This window comes from Petaurus breviceps, unplaced genomic scaffold, assembly GCF_028583685.1.
Source record: "Petaurus breviceps papuanus isolate PSGF00001 unplaced genomic scaffold, PetGlider_PUasm1.0 90845, whole genome shotgun sequence".
In the NCBI taxonomy this organism is placed as follows: domain Eukaryota; kingdom Metazoa; phylum Chordata; class Mammalia; order Diprotodontia; family Petauridae; genus Petaurus; species Petaurus breviceps.
Window position 1 is genome coordinate 25,046,340 of NW_027187359.1, and position 20,182 is coordinate 25,066,521.

The 20,182-nt window shown below is 37.0% G+C and overlaps 1 long non-coding RNA gene across 1 annotated transcript in view; it reads left to right on the plus strand.

The window, feature by feature from the left end:
• The window catches only part of LOC138149293 (uncharacterized), a 33,397-nt gene extending 15,790 nt beyond the window's left edge, over positions 1 to 17,607 (plus strand). Inside the window, exon 3 of the long non-coding RNA XR_011165279.1 lies at positions 17,282 to 17,607. This is a non-coding gene — a long non-coding RNA (uncharacterized lncRNA). The remainder of the gene's footprint in view (positions 1 to 17,281) is intronic.
• Positions 17,608 to 20,182: the final 2,575 nt, after the last annotated feature.

The following is a 20,182-nucleotide window of genomic DNA, read 5'->3' on the forward strand; positions in this document are numbered from 1 at the left end:
GAGAGAGAGAGAGAGAGAGAGAGAGAGAGAGAGAGAGAGAGAGAGAGTTTACTAGGGAGACTTTGCTGGAATTGGTTGCAGTTGGCACTAACTGGCAACTCTATTGTCCATATAAAATTCTGGGTCACAGTTCCAGGGTGAGGAAGAGCTTTTATGGTCTGTCACAAGAAAGCAGGGGCATTAGTTGCAGTTCCAAAGTAGAAAGGAATATTAGCACTTTCAGCTAAAGTGGAAAAAGGCCCTTTATGGGTAAAGACAAGAGTGCAGACTAGGAGAATGGTAATCACAGCTTTAAAGGACAAAAACATAATATGGACCCCCAGAACTAGTTCTGGAAAAAAAAAACAGCACAAATAACCTGAAATTAGGGATGTTGCCACCCCACCTCCAAATGGGTAGAGCATGAGCAAACAACAAATAATTGTCATAAAAAGCTAATAGGGTGGCATGGAAGGCCAAGACATAAACTCAGAAGAAGAAAACAATGTGAAAACTGCTACAAATGAGTCTCAAAGAAAAATGCTATTTGGGTCCAAAACTAACAAGAATTCCTGAAAGTTTTTTCTTTAAACTTGCTTTTTAAAATTTAATTTAATTTTATTGTCTTTATTAATTTATTTGATTTCTTTTAGTTTGCAAGATTCAGTTCCATAATTCCTTGAGTTTCAAATTTTCTCCCCCCTCCTTTCCCCCTCTCCCCATAGCAGCATACAATCAAGTATAGGATCTGCAAATACTTTCACATTAGACATTAGTCAGGTTATAAAGAAGGATTTTATCAGATGGAATGAACAATGGGAAAGAGGAAACAAAACCAAACAAGAAAAAGAAAGAGAGCAGATAGCTTGCTTCAATCTGCAATTCAAACTCTGTTCTTTCTAGTTCTTTCTCTAAATGTAGACATCTCTCTCCATCATGAGTCTTTTGGAGTTGAATTATGACCCTGCATTGCTGAGAAGAGTCCAGTCTATCAAAGCTGGTTGTCACACATACACTGAGTCTGTAATTGTGTACAAATTTCTCCTGGTTCTGCTCTTCTCACTCAGCATCACTTCATATAAGTCTCTTTAAGTAAATATGAAGTCCATCTGCTCCTTGTTTCTTATAGAAAAATAGTATTCCATTACATTCATTTAACATAATTTGTTTAGCCATTGCCTAATTGATGGGCATCCCCTTAATATCCAATACTTTGCCACCACAAAATGAATTGCTATAAATATTTTTGTACATATGGGTCTTCCTCCCACATCTATGATCTGTTTGGGATACAACCCTAGAAGTTATTGCTGGGTTAAAGGGTATGAAATAATTTATAGCCCTTTGGGCATAGTTCCAGGTTGCTCTCCAGAATGGTTGAATAAGTTCACAACTCCACCATAAATGCATTAGTGCTCCAATTTTTCCACATACTCTCCAGCATTTGTCATTTTCCTGTTTTGTCATCTTAGTCAATCTGACTGGTGAGATGTGGTACCTCAGAGTTGTTTTGGTTTGCATTTCTCTAATCAATAGTGATTTAGAGCATTTTTCATATGCTTATAAATATAAGTAATTTATTCCTCTGGAAACTGCATGTTGATATCCTTTGACCATTTATCAGTTGGGGAATGACTTTTATTCTTATAGATTTGACTCAATTCTCTGTATATTTTAGAAATGAGGCCTTTATCAGAGACATTGGTTGTAAAAATTCTTTCCCAATTTTCCACTTCCCTCTTAATCTTGGTTACATTGACTTTGTTTGTACAGAAGCTTTTCAATTTAATGTAATCAAAATTATCCATTTTGCATTTTATAATGCTCTCTAATTCTTCTTTGGTCATAAAGTCTTCTACTCTCCATAAATCTGACAGGTAAACTATTCCTTGCTTTCCCCGATTGCTTACACTATCAGCCTTTATACCTAGATCATGCACACATTTAGACTTGATTTTGGCATAAAGTGTTAGATAATGGTCTATGCCCAGTTTTTGCCATTCTGTATTATAGTTTTCCCAGCAGTTTTTGTGAAATAGTGAGTTCTTTTCCAAAAACTGGGGTCTTTGAGTTTATAAAACAGTAGATTACTATAGTCTTGTGTACAAAATCTATTCCATTGATCCACTACTCTATTCCTCAACCAATACCAAGTAGTTTTGATGACTCCTGCTTCATAATACAGATTAAAATCTGGTATGGCTAGGCCACCTACCCCAGCATTTCTTTTCATTAATTCCCTTGATATTCTGGACCTTTTGTTCTACCAAATGAATTTTGTTACTATTTTTTTCTAGATCTATAAAGTAATTTTTTGGTAAATTGATTGGTATGGCACTGAATAGAAAGGTGTTTATTTGTTTGTTTTAAGTGGTGTGAAATAAATGAAAAAAAGAAATGGAATCCATGAAAGAAAATTTTGAGAAGAGAATTAACAGCTTGACAGAAGAAATACAAAATTACCCCCTAAATAAATAAGTAAATAACAATTTAAAATAACAGAATTGACCAAAAGATAAAAGAGACAGAAAATTAACTGAAGAAAAAAAAACTTCTTAAAAAGCCTAATTGGCCAAGTGGAAAAAGAGGTACAAAAGATTTATGAAGAAAATGATTTCTTAAAAATTATAATTGAACAAGTGGAAGCTAATGATTCCATGAAATTCTATGAAACAATAAAATAAAATGAAAATGATTGAAAAAATAGAAGAAAATGCAAAATATCTAATTGGAAAAACAACTGACCTGAAAAATATGTCAAAGAAAGATAATTTAAGAATTAATGAACTACCTGAAAGTTGTGATAAAAAAAAGAGCTTAGATACCACATTTCAGGAAAATAGGCAGGAAAACTGCCCAGAAATCTTAGATCTAGACAGCAAAATAGAAATTTAAAGTAACTATTGACACTTCCTAAAAGTGATTTAATAGTGAAAACTTCCAGCAGAGCCAAGATGTCAGAGTAGAAGCAGAAAATTCTGTGACCTCCCCCACAACCACCTCAAATACATATAAAATATGACTCTAAACAAATTTTAGAGCTACAGAACCCATAAAGTCACAGAGAGAAACAAATCTCCCACTGAAGGCAGGCTGGCATGAAGGGTTCATCACAGTGCCCTGGGAGCCAAGTGCAGTCCTGTGTGAGCCACACAATTTTGGCCCTAGGGAGGCAGTGGTAGCCCGAGCAGACTCCAGGAGAGTGAATCACCAGCAGTTGTGGTGGTTCCCAAACTTTTCAACCCATAAACACCAAAAAATAAAATAAAATAAAAGGTCAGTGGGAAGCTCTGTTTGAAAGGAAGGGTACAGTCTCCCCCTGCTACAGGGTGAGAGTTGAAGGAGGCAGGAAGGCTGCTGCTGCAGCATCTGCCATGTGCCTGCCTGAGGAGCTTGAGTCCTACAGATCATAGGGGAACCAAGCAACTATCCAGAGAGTAATTACTCTTGATTTGACTTGCTTGGATCTGGGTCACTTTCTTGGGTAGTGGTCTTGGATCTTAGATCTATCCTGTGTCTGTAGAAAGGGCACCCTCCTCAGACCTCTGAGAACATTTGTGAAAACCCCAGTGACTTGTGACAAAGCTCTCCTCTCTGGAAGCAGAGTTCTACTGTGGCAAAGAGCTCAAAAGTCAAGTAATTGACTGGCAATATGAACAAGAAGAGGAAGCACAAACAGACCATAGAATCCTTTTTTGGGGGGACAAAAAGGATCAAAGCATGGAAAAGGAGGAAAATAATGAAGTCAGAACTCCTGCATCAAAAGCTTCCAAGAGGAAGGAGTAAAGATGGCAGAGTAGAAGCAGGACTTCCCCACTGCTTTGGCTTCCACCTTCCCCAATCCATGTAAAAAGGGGATTGTAAAAAAACTTTGGAGCTGCAGAACCCACAAAATGACACAGAGAAGCTAACCTCCTGGGGAGGACAGCCCAGGAGGCTGGCAGGAATTGGCCAGCTCAGTGCTCTGGGAGCCAAGCCCAGCCCCATGCCGAGGCTTTAGTCCCAGAGTGGGCCTGACCAGTCGCCAGCCTGAGGGACTCCAGATCAGCAGTAGCTGTGGCTGTTTCCAGATTTATCAACACTTAGATGTGAAGGACAAAGTGAGAGTTCAGTGCAGTCTGGACTTTGGGACCCAGTAAGTTGAAGTGTGTGGCCTTTGCCCCTGGGGCGAGAAGCCACTAAGACTTGGGCATAGCCAGCCAGTGCCACGTGGCAGCTTCAGCTCCTGGCCTGCAGAGTGTAGGGGGACCAAGCACCAGTCTGAGGAGTAATCACTCTTGCTTTAACCTTCTTGGATCTGGATTTTCAGTATAGGGTGGAGGTCCTGGGGTGTATGTCCAACTTGCCAGAGCATGTGGAAACCTCAGAGAGGGCACCCATCTAATACCTCCGGCAGCTGAGAAAACCCCAGCATTTGAGACAAAATCGCCCCTGTCTGGTGGCAGAGCCCTACTGAGACAAAAAGCCCAGGGGTCAAGTGACTGAAGGCAAAATGACCAGGCAAAGGAAACAAAGCAGACAGAAGATTCCAACATTAGACTCCTATTTTGGGGACAAAAAGAAGCAAAGCATGGAACAGGAGGAGTCAGAACTCCTGCACCAAAAGCTTCAAAAGAAAATACAAGCTGGTTACAGGCCATAGAGGACCTTAAGAAGCAGATAAGAGAAGTGGAGGAAAAATTGGGAAGAGAAATGAGAATAATGCAAGAAAATCACAAAATGAGTGTCAAAAGCCTGACTGAGGAAAATCACAGCTTAAAAAACAGACTAACTCAAATGGCAAGAGAGGCTCAAAAAGGCAATGAGGAGAAGAATGCCTTAAAAAGCCAAATTTGCCAGATGGAAAAAGAATCTCAAAAGCTCAATGAGGAGAATCATTGCTTCAGAATTAGATTGGAGCAAATGGAAGCTAATGACTTTATGAGAAATCAAGATGCTGTTAAACAGATCCAAAGAAACGAAAGAATAAAAGGCAATGTGAAATATCTCATGGGAAAAACCACTGACCTAGAAAATACATTCAGGAGAGAAAATTTAAAAATTATTGCACAACCTGAAAGTCATGATCAAAGTAAGAACCTAGAAATCATTCTCCAGGACGTTCTCAAAGAAAACTACCCTGATGTTTTAGAACCAGAGGGCAAAATAGAAGTTGAAAGAATCCACCGATAACCTCCTGAAAAAGATGCCAAAAAGAAAACTCCTAGGAATGTTATAGCCACGTTCTGGAATTCCCCAATTAAGGAGAGAATATTGCAGGCAGCTGGGAAGAAACAATTTGAATATTGTGGAAACACAATCAGGATAACCCAGGATCTGGCAGCTTCTACACTGACAGATCGAATGGCTTGGAATATGATATTTCATAGGTCAAAGGAGCTGGGATTAAAACCAAGAGTCACTGACCCAGCAACTCTGAGTATCATGTTTCAGGGGAAAATATGGTCATTCAGTGGAATAAAGGACTTTCAAGCATTCTTGTTGAAAAAACCAGAGTTGAATAGAAAATTTGACATTCAGATACAAGAAGCAAGAGAAGCATGAGAAGGTAAACAGGGAAAAGAAATCATAAGGAACTTATAAAAGTTTAACTATTAACATTCCTACATGGAAAAACAATAATTGTAACTTATGAAACTTTTCTCAGTAGTTGAAGGGAATAGGAATACACACACACACACACACACACACACACACACATATATATGTGTGTGTGTGTGTATAGGAGGGTATATGGGGATATGAATACATATGTGAATGTGTGTATATATGTTTACAGGTATACATAGATAGAGGGAACAGGACCAATTTTACAGGAAGGGATGATACTTAGAGGTGAGAGAGGAATATAATGAGAGGAGATGGGGAGTGACAGAATGGGATAAACTATCTCATACACAAGAGGCAAGGGAAAATAGTTACAATGGAGGGGAAGAATAGGAAGGCAAAAGGGAATGGGTCAACCTTATTCCTATTGAATTTGGCTTGAGGAGGGAATGAAATACACACTAAATAGGTATCTCACCCTCCAGGAGAGTAGAGGGGGAAGGGGATGAGAGGGGGGGATGATGGAAGGGAGGGCAGGCTGGGGGGAGGGAAATTGGAAGCACCTACTTTTGAAAAGGGATGGGATCAAAGTAGAGAATAGAACAATTCGGAGGTGGGATAGGAAGGAGGGAAATATAGTCAATCTTTTACAATATATCTACTATGTTATTGTTTTGCATTAGCCACACAGGTACAACCTATACTGAACTGCTTATTATCCCAGTAAGGTTGGGTGACAAGGGAGGAAGGGAATGAATCTGGAATTCAAAGTCTTAAAATAAAATATTCAAATATATATATATACATATATATATATATATACTATTATTAATACTAATTTACATGTAATTGGGAAATAAGATATACAGGCACTGGGGCATAGAGATCCACTGGAAAAGTCATAAGGGGTATGGGAGAAAATAAGGGAGAGAATAGATTGGAGGAGGGGATATCCTGTGGGACTGCTATTTTGGGGCAGTGGATAGGGGAAAAATGGGGAGAAAATTTGTAACTCAAAATCTGGCGGAAATGAATGATGAAAATCAGAAGTTATTAAAGCATTTCAAAAAGAAAAAAAACTAAATGAAATACAATAAAACATAGATAATGTTACACTTAAAAAAACACTTCCAAGGAAAATATGAAATGGTTACAAGCCATAGAAGAGCTCACAAAAGATTTTGAAAATGAAGTAAGAGAAGTGGAGGAAAAACTGGGAAGAGAAATGAGAATGATGCAAGAAAATCATGAAAAAAGAGTCAACAACCTGACTGAAGAATATAAGACCTTAAAAAATAGACTAACTCAAATGGAAAAAGAGGCCCAAAAAGCCAATGGGGAGAAGAAAGCCTGAAGAAGCTGAATTTCAGATGAAAAAGGAATTTCAAAAACTCACTGAAGAGAATAATTCCTTCAAAATTAGGTTGGAGCAAATGGAAGCTAATGACTTCATGAGGAATCAAGATATTATAAAACAGATCCAAACAAATGAAAAAATAGAAGGCAATGTGAAATATCTCATTAGAAAAACCACTGACCTGGAAATAGATTCAGGAGAGATAATTTAAAAATTATTGGACTACCTGAAAGCCATGATCAAGTGAAAAACATAGAAGTCATCCTTCAAAAAATTCTAAGGAAAATTGCCCTGATATTTTAGAACCAGAGAGCAAAATAGAAATTGAAAGAATTCACTGATGTCCTCTTGAAAAAAGAGAACTCCTAGGAATATTATAGCCAAAAAATAAACTCCTAGGAATATTATAGCCAAATTCCAGAGTTCCCAGGTCAAGGAGGAAATATTACGAGCAGCTAGGTAGAAATAATTTGAGTACTATGGAAAAATAATCAAGATAACAGAAGATCTAGCATCTTCTATATTAAGGGATTGAAGGACTTAGAGTATGATATTGCAAAGGGGACAGGATTAAAACCAAGAATCACCTACCCAGCAAAACTGAGTATAATGTTTCAGGGGGAAATATGGTCATTTAATAAAATAGAAGACTTTAAAGCATTCTTGATGAAAAAAACAGAGTTGAATAGAAAATTTGACTTTCAAATACAAGAAGCATGAGAAGATAAACAGGGAAAAGAAATCATAAGGAACTTACTAAAATTGAATTATTTATATTCCTACATGGTAAAATTATTATTGTAACTCATGAGACTTTTCTCAATATGAGAATAGTTGAAGGGAATATATATGTATATATTTGTGCATACATAAATATGTTTATATAGGAAGGTATATGTGCATATAAATACATAAGTGAGTGTGTGTATATATGTGTTCATGTATACATTGACAGAGGGCATAGGATCAGCTGAATAGGAAAGGATGATACCTAAAAATTAAAATTAAGAGGTGAGAGAGGAATATGATGGGAAGAGATAGGGAGATATAGAATAGGGTAAATTACCTCATATAAAAGAGGCAAGAGAAAACAGTTACAATGGAGGGGAAGAACAGTAAGGCAAGAGGAAATGAATCAACCTTACTCTCATTGAATTTGGCTTAAGGAGGAAATAACATACACATGAAATTGGGTATCTTACCCTATAGGAAATTAGGGGGGAAGGGGATAACAGGGAGGATTATAGAAAAGAGGGCAGGTTGGGGTGGGGAGGGTAGTTAGAAACACACATTTTTGAAAAGGAACAGGGTCAAAGTAGAAAATAGGATGGGATAGGATGGAGGGAAATATGGTCATTCTTTCACAATATATCTACTGTGGAAATGTTTTGCATAACTACCCATATATAACTTATATTGAATCTTTTTTCCTCCCAGTAGGGGTGGGTGATGAGGAAAGAAGGAAAGAATCCAGAAATAAAAGTTTTAAAATCAAATGTTCATACGTATATAAATATATATGTGTGTATATGTGTGTGTGTATATATGAATATGTGTGTATACATACATATATACATATACGTATATACATACATATATATGCAGCTGGGAAATAAGATATGCAGGCACTGGGCTATAGAAATCCATCTTGCCCTACTAGAAAATCAATGGGGGGAATGGGAGAAGATATAAGGGAGAGAAGATTGGGGGAAGGGGTATTCAGTAGGATCGCTATTTTAGGGTGGGTGTAGGGGAAAGATCAGGAGAAAATTTGTAACTCAAAATCTTGTGGAAATGAATGTTGAAAACTAAAAATAAACAAATTAAACAAAAAAATGAAAATGCCCAGGAATATTATAGTCAAATTTCAGAGCTCTCAGATCAAAAAGAAAATATTGTAAGCAGAAACAAGCAGAAAGAAACAATTCAAATATCATACAGCCATAGTCAGAATCACACAAAATTTAGCTATTTCCACATTAAAGGAGCAGAGGGCTTGGAATATGATATTCCCGAGGGCAAAGCAGTTAGGATTACAACCAAGAATAACCTGCCCAGCAAAACTGAGTATAATCCTTCAGAGGAAAATGGGTATTTAAGAAAATAGAGGATATCCAAGAATTGCTGGTGAAGAGACCAGAACTAAATATAATTTTTTCTTTCTTAAAAATTTATTCATTCATTCATTCATTCATTCATTTGGTTGTTTTTAGTTTTCAACATTTTTTTTTGCTTTTTGGGGGGCAATTGGGGTTAAGTGACTTGCACAAAGTCACACGGCTAGTAAGTTTGTCAAGTGTCTGAGGCCAGATTTAAACTCAGGTCCTCCTGACTCCAGGGCCAGTGCTCTATTCACTGTGCCACCTAGTTGCCCCTCAACATTAATTTCCATAAGATTTTGAATTCTAAATTTTCTTCCCCTCCCTCTCCTCTCCAAGATGACATGCAATCTGATATAAGCTCTCTCTATATACAATCATATTAAACATATTTTCACATTAGTCATGTTGAAAAGAATAATTAGAACCAATGGGAGGAACTACAAAAAAGAAGAAACAAAGAAGGAGAGATAGAGAGAGAGAGAGAGACAGGGAGCGAGAGAGAGAGACAGAGACAGAGAGACAGAGACAGAGAGAGACAGAGAGACAGACAGAGACAGACAGAGAGAGAGACAGAGAGAGACAGAGACAGTGAGATGGAGAGACAGAGGAGACAGAGACACAGAGAGAAACAGACAGAGACAGAGACAGAGAGAGAGAGAGACAGAGACAGACAGAGACAGACAGAGAGAAAAAAGACAAACTGAGAAAGACAGAGACAGAGAGAGAGACAGTGAGATGGAGAGACAGAGAAGGAGACAGAGACACAGACAGACACAGAGAGAAACAGACAGAGACAGAGAGAAACAGAGACACAGAGAGAGAATAGTATGCTTTGATTTGCATTCATACTCCATAGTTGTTTTTCTGGATGTGGGTAGCATTTTCCATAAGTCTTTTGAAGTTGTCTTAGATCCGAAAAGAAAATGTGACATCCACATACAAGATTCAAGAGCAATATAAAAAGATGAGCATACAAAAGTAATCATAAAGGGCTCCATAAAATTAAACTGTTTACATTTTCATATGGGAAAAATGATTCATGTAACTCCTACAGAGAGCATGAGTGAGAGTTGATGACATTGAGACAATCTCTAAAGGAAAGTGGAGGGGTAAAAAAAGAGGGATGTTCTGGGGAAAGAAGGAAGGGTATGTAGAATGGGAAAATTTTTCTCAGATGAAAGAAAGGCATGAAAAAAAGAGGTTTTTATAGTGGAGGTAGAAATGCGGGATGGTGGTGGCAGGCAATGCTTTAACCTCACTTTGATCAGAATTGGTTCAAATAGAGAATGAAAAATGTGTGTGTGTGTGTGTGTGTGTGTGTGTTTCTGTACTCAACTGGGCATAGAAATCTATTTTACCTCATAGGGAAATGGGAGAGAAAGTTGATAAGAGAGGGGGATAGCTTCAGAAAAACATGAGAAATACTACATGAACTAAAAGTGTAGTGCAAAGTGAAAAGAAACAGGAATTCATTGTGCACAGTAACAGCAATGTTGCAATAATGATCAACTGTGAAAGACTTGGTCCCTCTGATCAATACAATGATCCAAGACAATTCCAAAGAATGATGACAAAAAAGAACTATCTCCAGAGAGAGAACTGATGAACTGAGTTCAAATTGAAGTTTTCTCACTTTACTGTGGGATTTTCAATTTGTTTGTTTTTGCAGTGTGGCTAATATGGAAATATGTGTTGCATGGTTTCACATGTAAAATTGATATTATTTTGTTTGACTTCACTGTGGGGTGTAGGAGGGAGGTAGTGAACTTGGGACTCAATTTTAAAAGAAGAGAATAATAAAAATTAATGAATAATAAACTTGGGGGAAAATAAAGTCCCTCATAATTTGCAAAAATGAACAGAAGGACAGCATACAACTGTATGAAACAACTTAAGACAAGATCCACAGAATCACCTAATTTTATAGTTGGAAGGATAGCAGTAACTATCTGCTCCAACTCATATCCAATAAATGTATCTCTACCAAAGCAAGTGTCAATCCTATTTTTGCTCTTCCCTTTTGTTGGCATACAATACTTCTGAGGCATCCCATTACACTTTTGGAAAGTTCTAACTACTGAAAAGTTTTTCCTGGTATCAATCTCATTTACATCTCTGAAAATCGCACCCCCCCCCGCCCCATTGATTCTGTTCTATCTTCTGAGGTCAAAGAGGATAGGCAGCCTTTCAATTATTTGATAATAGCCATCATTTATACCTTCATTCCAGTCTAGGTTAAACATCCCCCTTTAGCCAGTGTTAAAAAGGTGAGGATTGAGGGCTAGCTAGGTGGTTCAGTGAGTAAAGCACTGGCCCTGGAGTAAGGAGGTCCCGAGTTCGGTTCTGGCCTCAGACACTTAACACACACCCACACACACACACACACACACACACACAAACACACACAAACTAGCCATGTAACCTTGGGCAAGTTACTTAACCCCAATAGCCCTCCAAAAGGCAAAAAAAAAAAAAAAGGTGAGGATCATTTACCATCTTCCTGAGTACCTGTATGTGCATATGGAGATATTCCATATATATATATTTATATATATATATAAAACATATAGTTCATGTGTATTCCTTATATGTGTGCTTGTATGTATGTGTACACATTCCAATCCAAAGGTTTTTTTTAATTTATACAAATCTTTTTTCTTTCCTTTCAACCCCCTTCTCCATTTCATTGGTAAAAGAATAATGAAAATATATTCTATAAAAAATATGTACTTAGCAAAAAAAAATAAATTTCCTCATCAACAGTATTAAAAATATGTCTCATTATGCTCCCTGAATCTATCCATCTCCTGACAAACATAGCTATCAAAATGAATCTTATAGCTTTCAAAGTTGTTTGTCTTTACAGTGTTGTTTCTTTTATATAATATTTCCTTGTTCTGCTCATTTCTTTCTTCATCAATTAATAACATTCTTCAAAATTGTTCTTTTTTATTGATATTATAGTATGCATTGTTCTTCTGGCTTGGCTCACTTTACTTTCCATTAGTTCATACAATTTCTTTCAAGTCTTTTTTAAATCCTCTATTCCGTCGTTTCATATAGCTCAATATTCCTTTAAGTTTATTTTCTTTTGTCTTTCTTGAACCTTTATACCACACATAGTTTTGTGCATTTGGGGCTGAAAGTTCTAATCATTAAAACAGAGACATTGACTCATGACCAATAAAGAGGGACCAGTTGTTGAAGTACAAGCTACAGAAACAAAGACTTCAGAATAGTCAAGGCAGGCAATGCTAAGGAGAATTAGGTACATGCTTACATTTTTTGAAGTCAATTTAAAAAATCAGAAAAAAAGATTAATTTAATACTTTGGCTAAAAGCTTAGAAAGAATAAGGTATAAGGGGCGGCCAGGTAGCACAGCGAGTAAGAGCGCTGGCTCTAGTGTCAGGATGACCTGGAGATCGAATCCCGGGCTCAGACACAGCACCCACCCAGAAACACGTGGCCGTGTAATGTTGAGCAAGTTACTTAACCCCGATTGTTTAAAAAAAAAAAAGAATAAGGTATAAGAAGTTCAAGGGACTGTCAAACATGAAATTTTAACAAAACAGTAAAAAAAATTCATCTCAATGAAGAAGGAAGGTGGAAAGTATCTAAATAAACCATAAAATTGATGTGCAGTGAATTCATATCATATGAATTTGCATTATATGTGTAGAAACAGGCATAGTACCAAGGCAATGACAAAATAGTATCCCAGACCTACAAGAATGATATCAGGAAGACAAAAGCTTAGAGTAAGCTCATACTTATTAAAAAATGCTAAGGACGATAAATGTTATTTTTAAGTGTATGATGTAGAGGGAGAAAAGGAAGTGAGCATCCACAAGCTTCTTGAAGGAAACAGGACAAAGTACTGATACAAAAGAGAAAACAAAATACCATCATGTTGTTTCTAAAACATGATCATCATTTTTTTAATTGGAAAATGTGAACACAGATACTTAAGAGATGACTGAGACCTTGAATCAATCAGATCATCTTGATTAAGATTTCAATGAGTTGAAGTAGACAGGTTCAGATTAATCACATATTCCCACTAAAAAAATCAGATATAATGCACTGCTAGGAAACATATTTTGAGAGAGGAAAGAAAACATTGAAAATAGGCAAATGTTTTCCTGATTATTGTGGGGAGCAAAAAAAGTAGATCCTGGACTTCTCAGACTGATGAGTTTACTATTGATTCATAGTAAAATTCCAGAATAGATTGTCAAATAGATGATTTGTGAGTGATTAGAAAAGAAAGTGCTGATCAGTTAAATCCAGCACAGGTTCACAAAGAACAAGTCATGCAAAACTTATCTCATTTCCTTTGTTACTAGGATAACTAGAATGATTGATGGAGGGAATACACTCACCATAGTTTATCTTGATTTAAGCAAGATGTTGAGAGTCTCCTAAAATAAGCTTGAGAAGGATATAGAGGAATAATGGCTGCAATGACTGGTATTATAGGTATATCACTAACTGATTGAGCAGTTGTATACAAGTAGTGATTGCTACATTGAAGGTAATTGCAAGGAAATCTTTTTAGAATGCTATGCTTTTAGGTTAATTCTTTGTCCTATCCTGGTCAGCATTTTTTTATTAATGTAGACTAGAGAAATACAAATGAAAAAAAATGTAGCATGGCAAGTAGCTTAATAGTCATATGAGGGAGAAAAAAGACTTATGGGGATGTGAGGGTGGTGGTTAGTAGAGCATGGATTCTTCATGAAAAAATGTTAGCAACTGATAGAATTCATGTGAATTAGATGTATCATAACCTCTTACTCTATGGCTATTGAGCATATAATTTCAAATATTGGGCTTAGTTCCTAGCTTCATTTTTAGGAAGGGGTATTGATGATATGAGCAGATAGATAGCACAGTGGATAGAGTGCCAGGCTTAGAATCAGGAAGATTCATCTTTGTGAGTTGAAAAACTGGCCTCAGATATTTGCCAACTATGTGACCCTAAGCAAGTCACTTAACCCTGTTTGCCTTAGTTCCTCATCTATAAAGTGAGCTGTAGAAGGAAATGGCAAATCACTCTAGGATCTTTGAAAAGAAAACCCCAAATAGGTTCATGAAGAGTTAGACGCTTCTGAAATGACTGAACAATAACAATAATTGACTATATGGATTATTACCTAGAGAAGAAGCATGGAGATGCCAGAAAGAATGTCATGAGAGAAAAGATTGAGGGAATTAGATGTATCTTGGAGAATAAGACTTGGGGAAGAGAAGACCATGACAGACTTTGTTCAAATATTTGGACTGTCAGGTTTAAGAGCCTATAGTATTATTTTGATGAAATGTAGTGCAATAGAATTATCTTTAGGCCAGGATTAAAACCCCACTTATATCTTTTACTACTTATACAACCTATGCAGCATGTCACTTAGGCCTCCATTTTCTCCTCTGTAAAATGATCTGATGAAATTAAGGGGGCAGAACCAGGATCACTGATGGAAAGTTAGAGAGAGACAGATTTTGCTTCCATACAAGAAAACTTGCAACAACTAGAGTTATCCCAAAATGGAGTGGGCTGCCTTTTGAGGTGATGAAATTCCAGGTCCTGGAAGTATTCAAGCAGATACTGAATGACCATCTGTCAGGGGCACTGAAGAAGAGATTCTAAGACTTTTCCTAAGAAATGAAGGCACAATCTTGTCCCAGCTGCTATCTTGTTCAGCACTCCAGCTCCTCATTAAATACATGCTGCTTTTCTATGTGGATAAAAGAGAAGTGAGACTTCATCTCAGCCTGTGTCTGTGAGTGAATTAGGATGTGTATGTTTGTTACCTGGTGTTTCCTATTATGTTTTGATCATCCATGCCACTGCACCTTTCTGTGAGCAGAAAGTACAGTTTGTAATTTACATTATCTGCCTTTATTTCTACCTCACTCTTTCTCTTAGGCTTTTTGGGAATTTTATTATGTGGAAACTTCAGAAGGAATAAAATCACCCAGTCCCCCATGTGGTGTCCCCCCAGACTTGACAGCAGTGCAGTAATCTCTTTCTACCAAAGTATCAGGTTTAATCATCCTGAGATCAAATATCAAACCTGACAGAGAAGCCCTTTAAACTTAGGAGAAACCTTAAGGATTTGGGAACTATAAAAAATGGATTCAATATAACATTTTAAATTAGCAGGTTGGTAGGAGACAAGGAGATAAAACCAGGCAAGGGAAAAGGCAGTAACAGACCTCTTTAGCTGTGAAATGTAAATTCACTGAAACCAATTTCCTCTACCACCCATGGAACTCCTGGGGTTATGTAAATGTGGTCCCAAATGAGTTGGGACAATATTTGACCAATCACACTGACTGCAGTTTTCTACCCTGGGGGAATTCATAATCTGGGTAGTTATGACAAAGTTGTCCCTAAGGGTACTGTTACTTGTGATATTTACATAAGTACTTCTGCACATGAATACACATATGTGCGTATGAATATATGCATATATGTATATGAAGGAGCAAAGATATATACATACATGTATGTATATGTGTTTGTATGTGTAGGTGTGTGTATTTATATATGCATGCATGTTTGTATGTGTGTACTGAAGTGGCAGGAGTAATTATATGTATACCAGAAGTAGCAGTAGCAGTACATATGCATATGTGTATAATGCACATATACACACATATATACACTTACATATATAATATATAGTATATTTAAGTACTGCTATGTCTATATATGTATATAAAATATGTGTGTAGGAAGTAGCAGAAGTACTTAAATGAATTCTAGAAGTAACAGCACTTAAATATAATGTTTTATGTATGTATACTAGCAGTACATAGACATATACACATATGTATAAATACATGTGTATGCATGTGTATATGCATACAGAATATAAGTGTATATGCATGTGTGTATTGTGTATATGTGAACATATTGTGTATGTATATATGTGTGTGTATATGTGTGTGTTTGTAGATGTATGTGTATGTATATAGCTATAGATATATATCTATATCTATCTACATATGTGTATACACACACATATATATGCATATATGTATGTATGTATGTATCCTTTCCCCATATTGTCTTTCTCCTCTTTCCTCCCTAAAGAAAACAACCTTTATCAATTCAGGTTATCACTTTCTATGCAACTCCTAGACTTGTCCAGAATCACATAGCCAGTATGTGTCAGATGCTGGATTTGAAGCCAGATGTCCCTGAATTTAAATCTGTTTTTCTTCACTGTGCCATACTGGTCCTTTACAAGCTAAAGTAGAAAAAGTAAGAAAAGTAAGCATTGGTGTCAGAAGACCTCGGTTCAAAACCTTTATGTAATATTTATTACCTGTGTGATTTTGGGAAAATTGCTTACCTCCCTGGGAGGATTTGGACTGGGTGGTCAATGAAGACACTTCCAACTCTGGATCAATGATCCTATGATTGTCCATGAAATGTTCCCTTATCCTGGCAGATATGAGAGCTCACTTTTTGTAAATTTATTATAACATAAATTATTCATGGACCATCCTGAGTGTGCTTTGTTGCACAGAGTATTCACATCAATGAGATCATAAACCCAGGGGTCATATGGAGTATAAATTACATTATTCAATAGATCTGTGATCTCATGGACATAGGAGTTTCCTCTAATGATAGAGGTCACAGAATACCCATGCCAGTTCCCATGTTACACGTGATCATGCCCTGCAGAAAGTTCACTCAACATGATGGAGAAATGCAGTTGGGGGTCATCTCTAGTCATCTTGATCTATATCTTTCCACTGCACCCAGGTGACTCTGGAGGAGAAAGGGAGGCTGGTGACCTTGCACAGCCCTCCCTTACTTAAATCCAATTCACTTGCAAGTCATGGCACCATCTTCCTGATCTCATGGTCCTCTTTGAGAATGAAGGACAAACAATAACACCTAAAAGTTAAAGGAAGCAATGGAATATTCTGGACATATTCCTACATACTCCTGTCATTTTTTTGTTCCTATCACATGAACCAGTTCTTCTTTTCTTTTGGTCATACAATTTCTTGATGATATCTATTATTGTTGACTTCCCACCATATGCCTTTCTACTGCCTTTTATTTGATGTTCATCTTTAATTCTTCAAAGGAAGTGGTATTACAGGTCTTACTATTGTAAAGTAAGAGCAATAAAATGTTTGTATTGAACATATGGACCTTTGACATTGGCTAAAGGTTGGGGTCAGTAAAAGTGCTTTCCAAATTCCTGAAAACAATTTCTTCTTTTTCAATCCATACAAAACTCATTGTCCCATCTATACTGTCTCTCCTAGATATCTACAGCATTGGACAAGATCCAAAGAGTTAGACATTCTTCATCAACTTGGTATTTCCCATGTGAATTGACAGGTCAAACACCTTTGAGAGATAACAAATCTCTTCCAGGATGTTCTGCAGTCTCTTGGGGTTGATATAATCAACCCACTGCTGTTTACAAATGGGGGCATCTGGAGGACCTCATCATCCAAAGGAAAATTTTCTTCAACCTGGACTCTTTACTAGATCCCCACCATCATTGTGGTGAATATATTTGTGATGTAATATTTGTGATATAAATCTTTGATTTGTGCTTTAGTTGGTGTTTATTACTAGAGGAATATTAAACAGGGGTTTTTTTTGCTTTTAAAATTTTTCAAGGAATCTTGAATGATCATTGTAACATGGGAATTGCAAGTGAGAGTATAGTTCACATGAGCATACAAAGTGGTCTCTTCCTAGTGCAGTCTCCCATTTGGACTTCAGAGCAGGTGCCAGGTATTCTATGCCTCTTTCCTGTCCCCTTATTGTGTGGCAAAATGTTCTTTTGGTTTATTGGTTGCTTAGCTGGAATTGGGGTGATGGGTATTAATAATATATTAACTGAACAAAGAAGCCTCTCCTTTTCTGATGGTGATCAAAGAGATTCTATAAGCCTCTGTTTGGGGAGAGAAGCCCTAGTCCTTTATCTCTCCATTCTGATATCTTCCTACCTTTGCATTAGCCAAAATTTTTCACTACCTGATCGGCAGCCTACTTGTGTTGTGACTCTCCATGATTACTATGCTAGTGCTTAGAAAATAGTTTCTATTTGATTTGTTCCTAGAGCATTCCTCAAATCCTCTCCTATGGTATAACCAGCTAGAGCTTGAGCTCCACTGACATAACCAAGAGGCTTGGGTCCATTCCACATCATGAAACAAGATGTGAATATTAATTATTGTAGTATAAATTATTGATTCTCAATTAAGACATATTTCCATTCTCATCAGTATTTTACTCAGCACACCTCTTGAGTGAATCGTTCATTACTCTAAGCTTCTTGAGAGTAGGAACTATTTTTAATTTTGTCTTTATGTCCCTAACACCTAGCATAGTAAACTGCAAATAGCAGGTACTTGATGGTGTTGCTGCATTGGATTAGGTTGGATTACATTGCTTCTTTCTCTAATTCCCTCATTTATTTCTAATTTCTCAACTTTTTCCTCTAAACTCTTGTCTATTGTTCTCTCTAACCAGAAGAAAACTGAGTTTCTTCTCTAAGCTGGCTCTGAGTTAAGGTTGTTGGCATTTTGTGGTAGTAATCACCATTACAGCAGTTGTTCTTAAGTATTTGTCTTCTCACTAGAGAGACTTAAAATTCTTCAAGTGTATTATGAATAATTATAGTGAAGATGGTAACCAGCTGTTCTCCATTCTTAGTGACAAAAGAACAGGAGGAAAAAGGGATAAAATTATAGCTCAAGAGACTTTGGGCTCCTTCATTTAAAGTAATCTAAGAAAATCTGACCAAGTCCTATAAATCTAAAATTAAATAATCTTGGAGCTAGAAGGGATCCCAGAGGTGACCTAATCCAGCCGTGATATCAGAATTCTTTCTGTAATTTCCTTGAACAGTGGCCATCCAGCCTCTTCTCAAACACTTCCAGTTATGGGGAGTATGCCACCTCACAAGGCATCCTTTTTCCATTTTTTGTACAGCTTCAATAGATGGGACATAGTATTGGGAAGTAAATATAGGGCTGACCTTGGAGACTGGAATACTCGAGTACAAGAGTCATATAACTTGGTAATCTTGACAATTTTATAAGACTGTTACTAGAATACCTTCTGAGAATGAGGTAAAATTAGTGGCCAAGCAAAAGTCCTGATAATTTTTTTTTTTTGCCAAAGACTATTGCTTCATTGAAAAGGAAATTGAAAGAAAGCAAATCTCTGCCCAACATTCCATTATCACAAAAATCACCCCTCATTGTATGTCAACATGTAATATCCACTCCCCACCCCCTACCCTAGGACAGATATCAGCTGTGCTAAGGCAACAACAGCCTGCCTATTTATATAAAAGGAGATCTGCAAGCAGCCCCTCCACACCTGTTGTTGACCCATAGTGAGTGCTAAGTGATAGGACCAGCAGTATTGGAGGATTTCATCTCTCTAAATCTCTGTGCCCATGGGTGCCTTATTTTTTGAGCTGAAACACAAAATTAGTCAGTCAACAAAAACTTATGAAATGCTCAATATGCGCTAGGCATACTATTTATACAAAGAAAAGGCAACAGGGTTAACTTAGTCTAACTCAGTCACTGAAAAAAAAAAACTGTTATGTGCCCGTGAGAAAATAATGCAGGACAAGAAGAGAGTCACTGACTTAGGGTAAAGCTGCTGTATTCCTCCTTATCGCTTTGGATATGGAAATCCCATTTCCATTCATTAAAGTCTTTCATGATGGAGCCAGGGGAAACAGTTTTGCAAGAACCCAGACTTTAAGACTGAAAAATAAGCTAAATCCCAGTCTTCTCCATTCCTCATTGTCCTCATTTACCAAACCTTATCTGTCCTTCACAATGCAGTTTTCATCATCTGGAGCAGGGTTTGAATTAAGGTCTTCCAGTCTCTAAGTTTGGCTGTCTATATATGTACTAAGTTATCTTACTTTGGTGACTAAGCACAATCTTGAAGAAAGTATTTCATAAGGAACAGATGAGAAAGAACTAAGCATAGGAGACAGTCAGTGTGAACGCAGAGATGGGGGAGAGGTCAGGGCAAAATTGAGAAACAGCTGGTCCTGTAATTGGACTGAAATGTAGAGAACCAGAAGAGGAGCTGTGTGAGATATTATTGTGCCAACTGGGGGTAAGGGAAAGGCAGGGGAGAAGTTAAGACCTGTCATCTCATCAGTATAGGGAATTACTGGT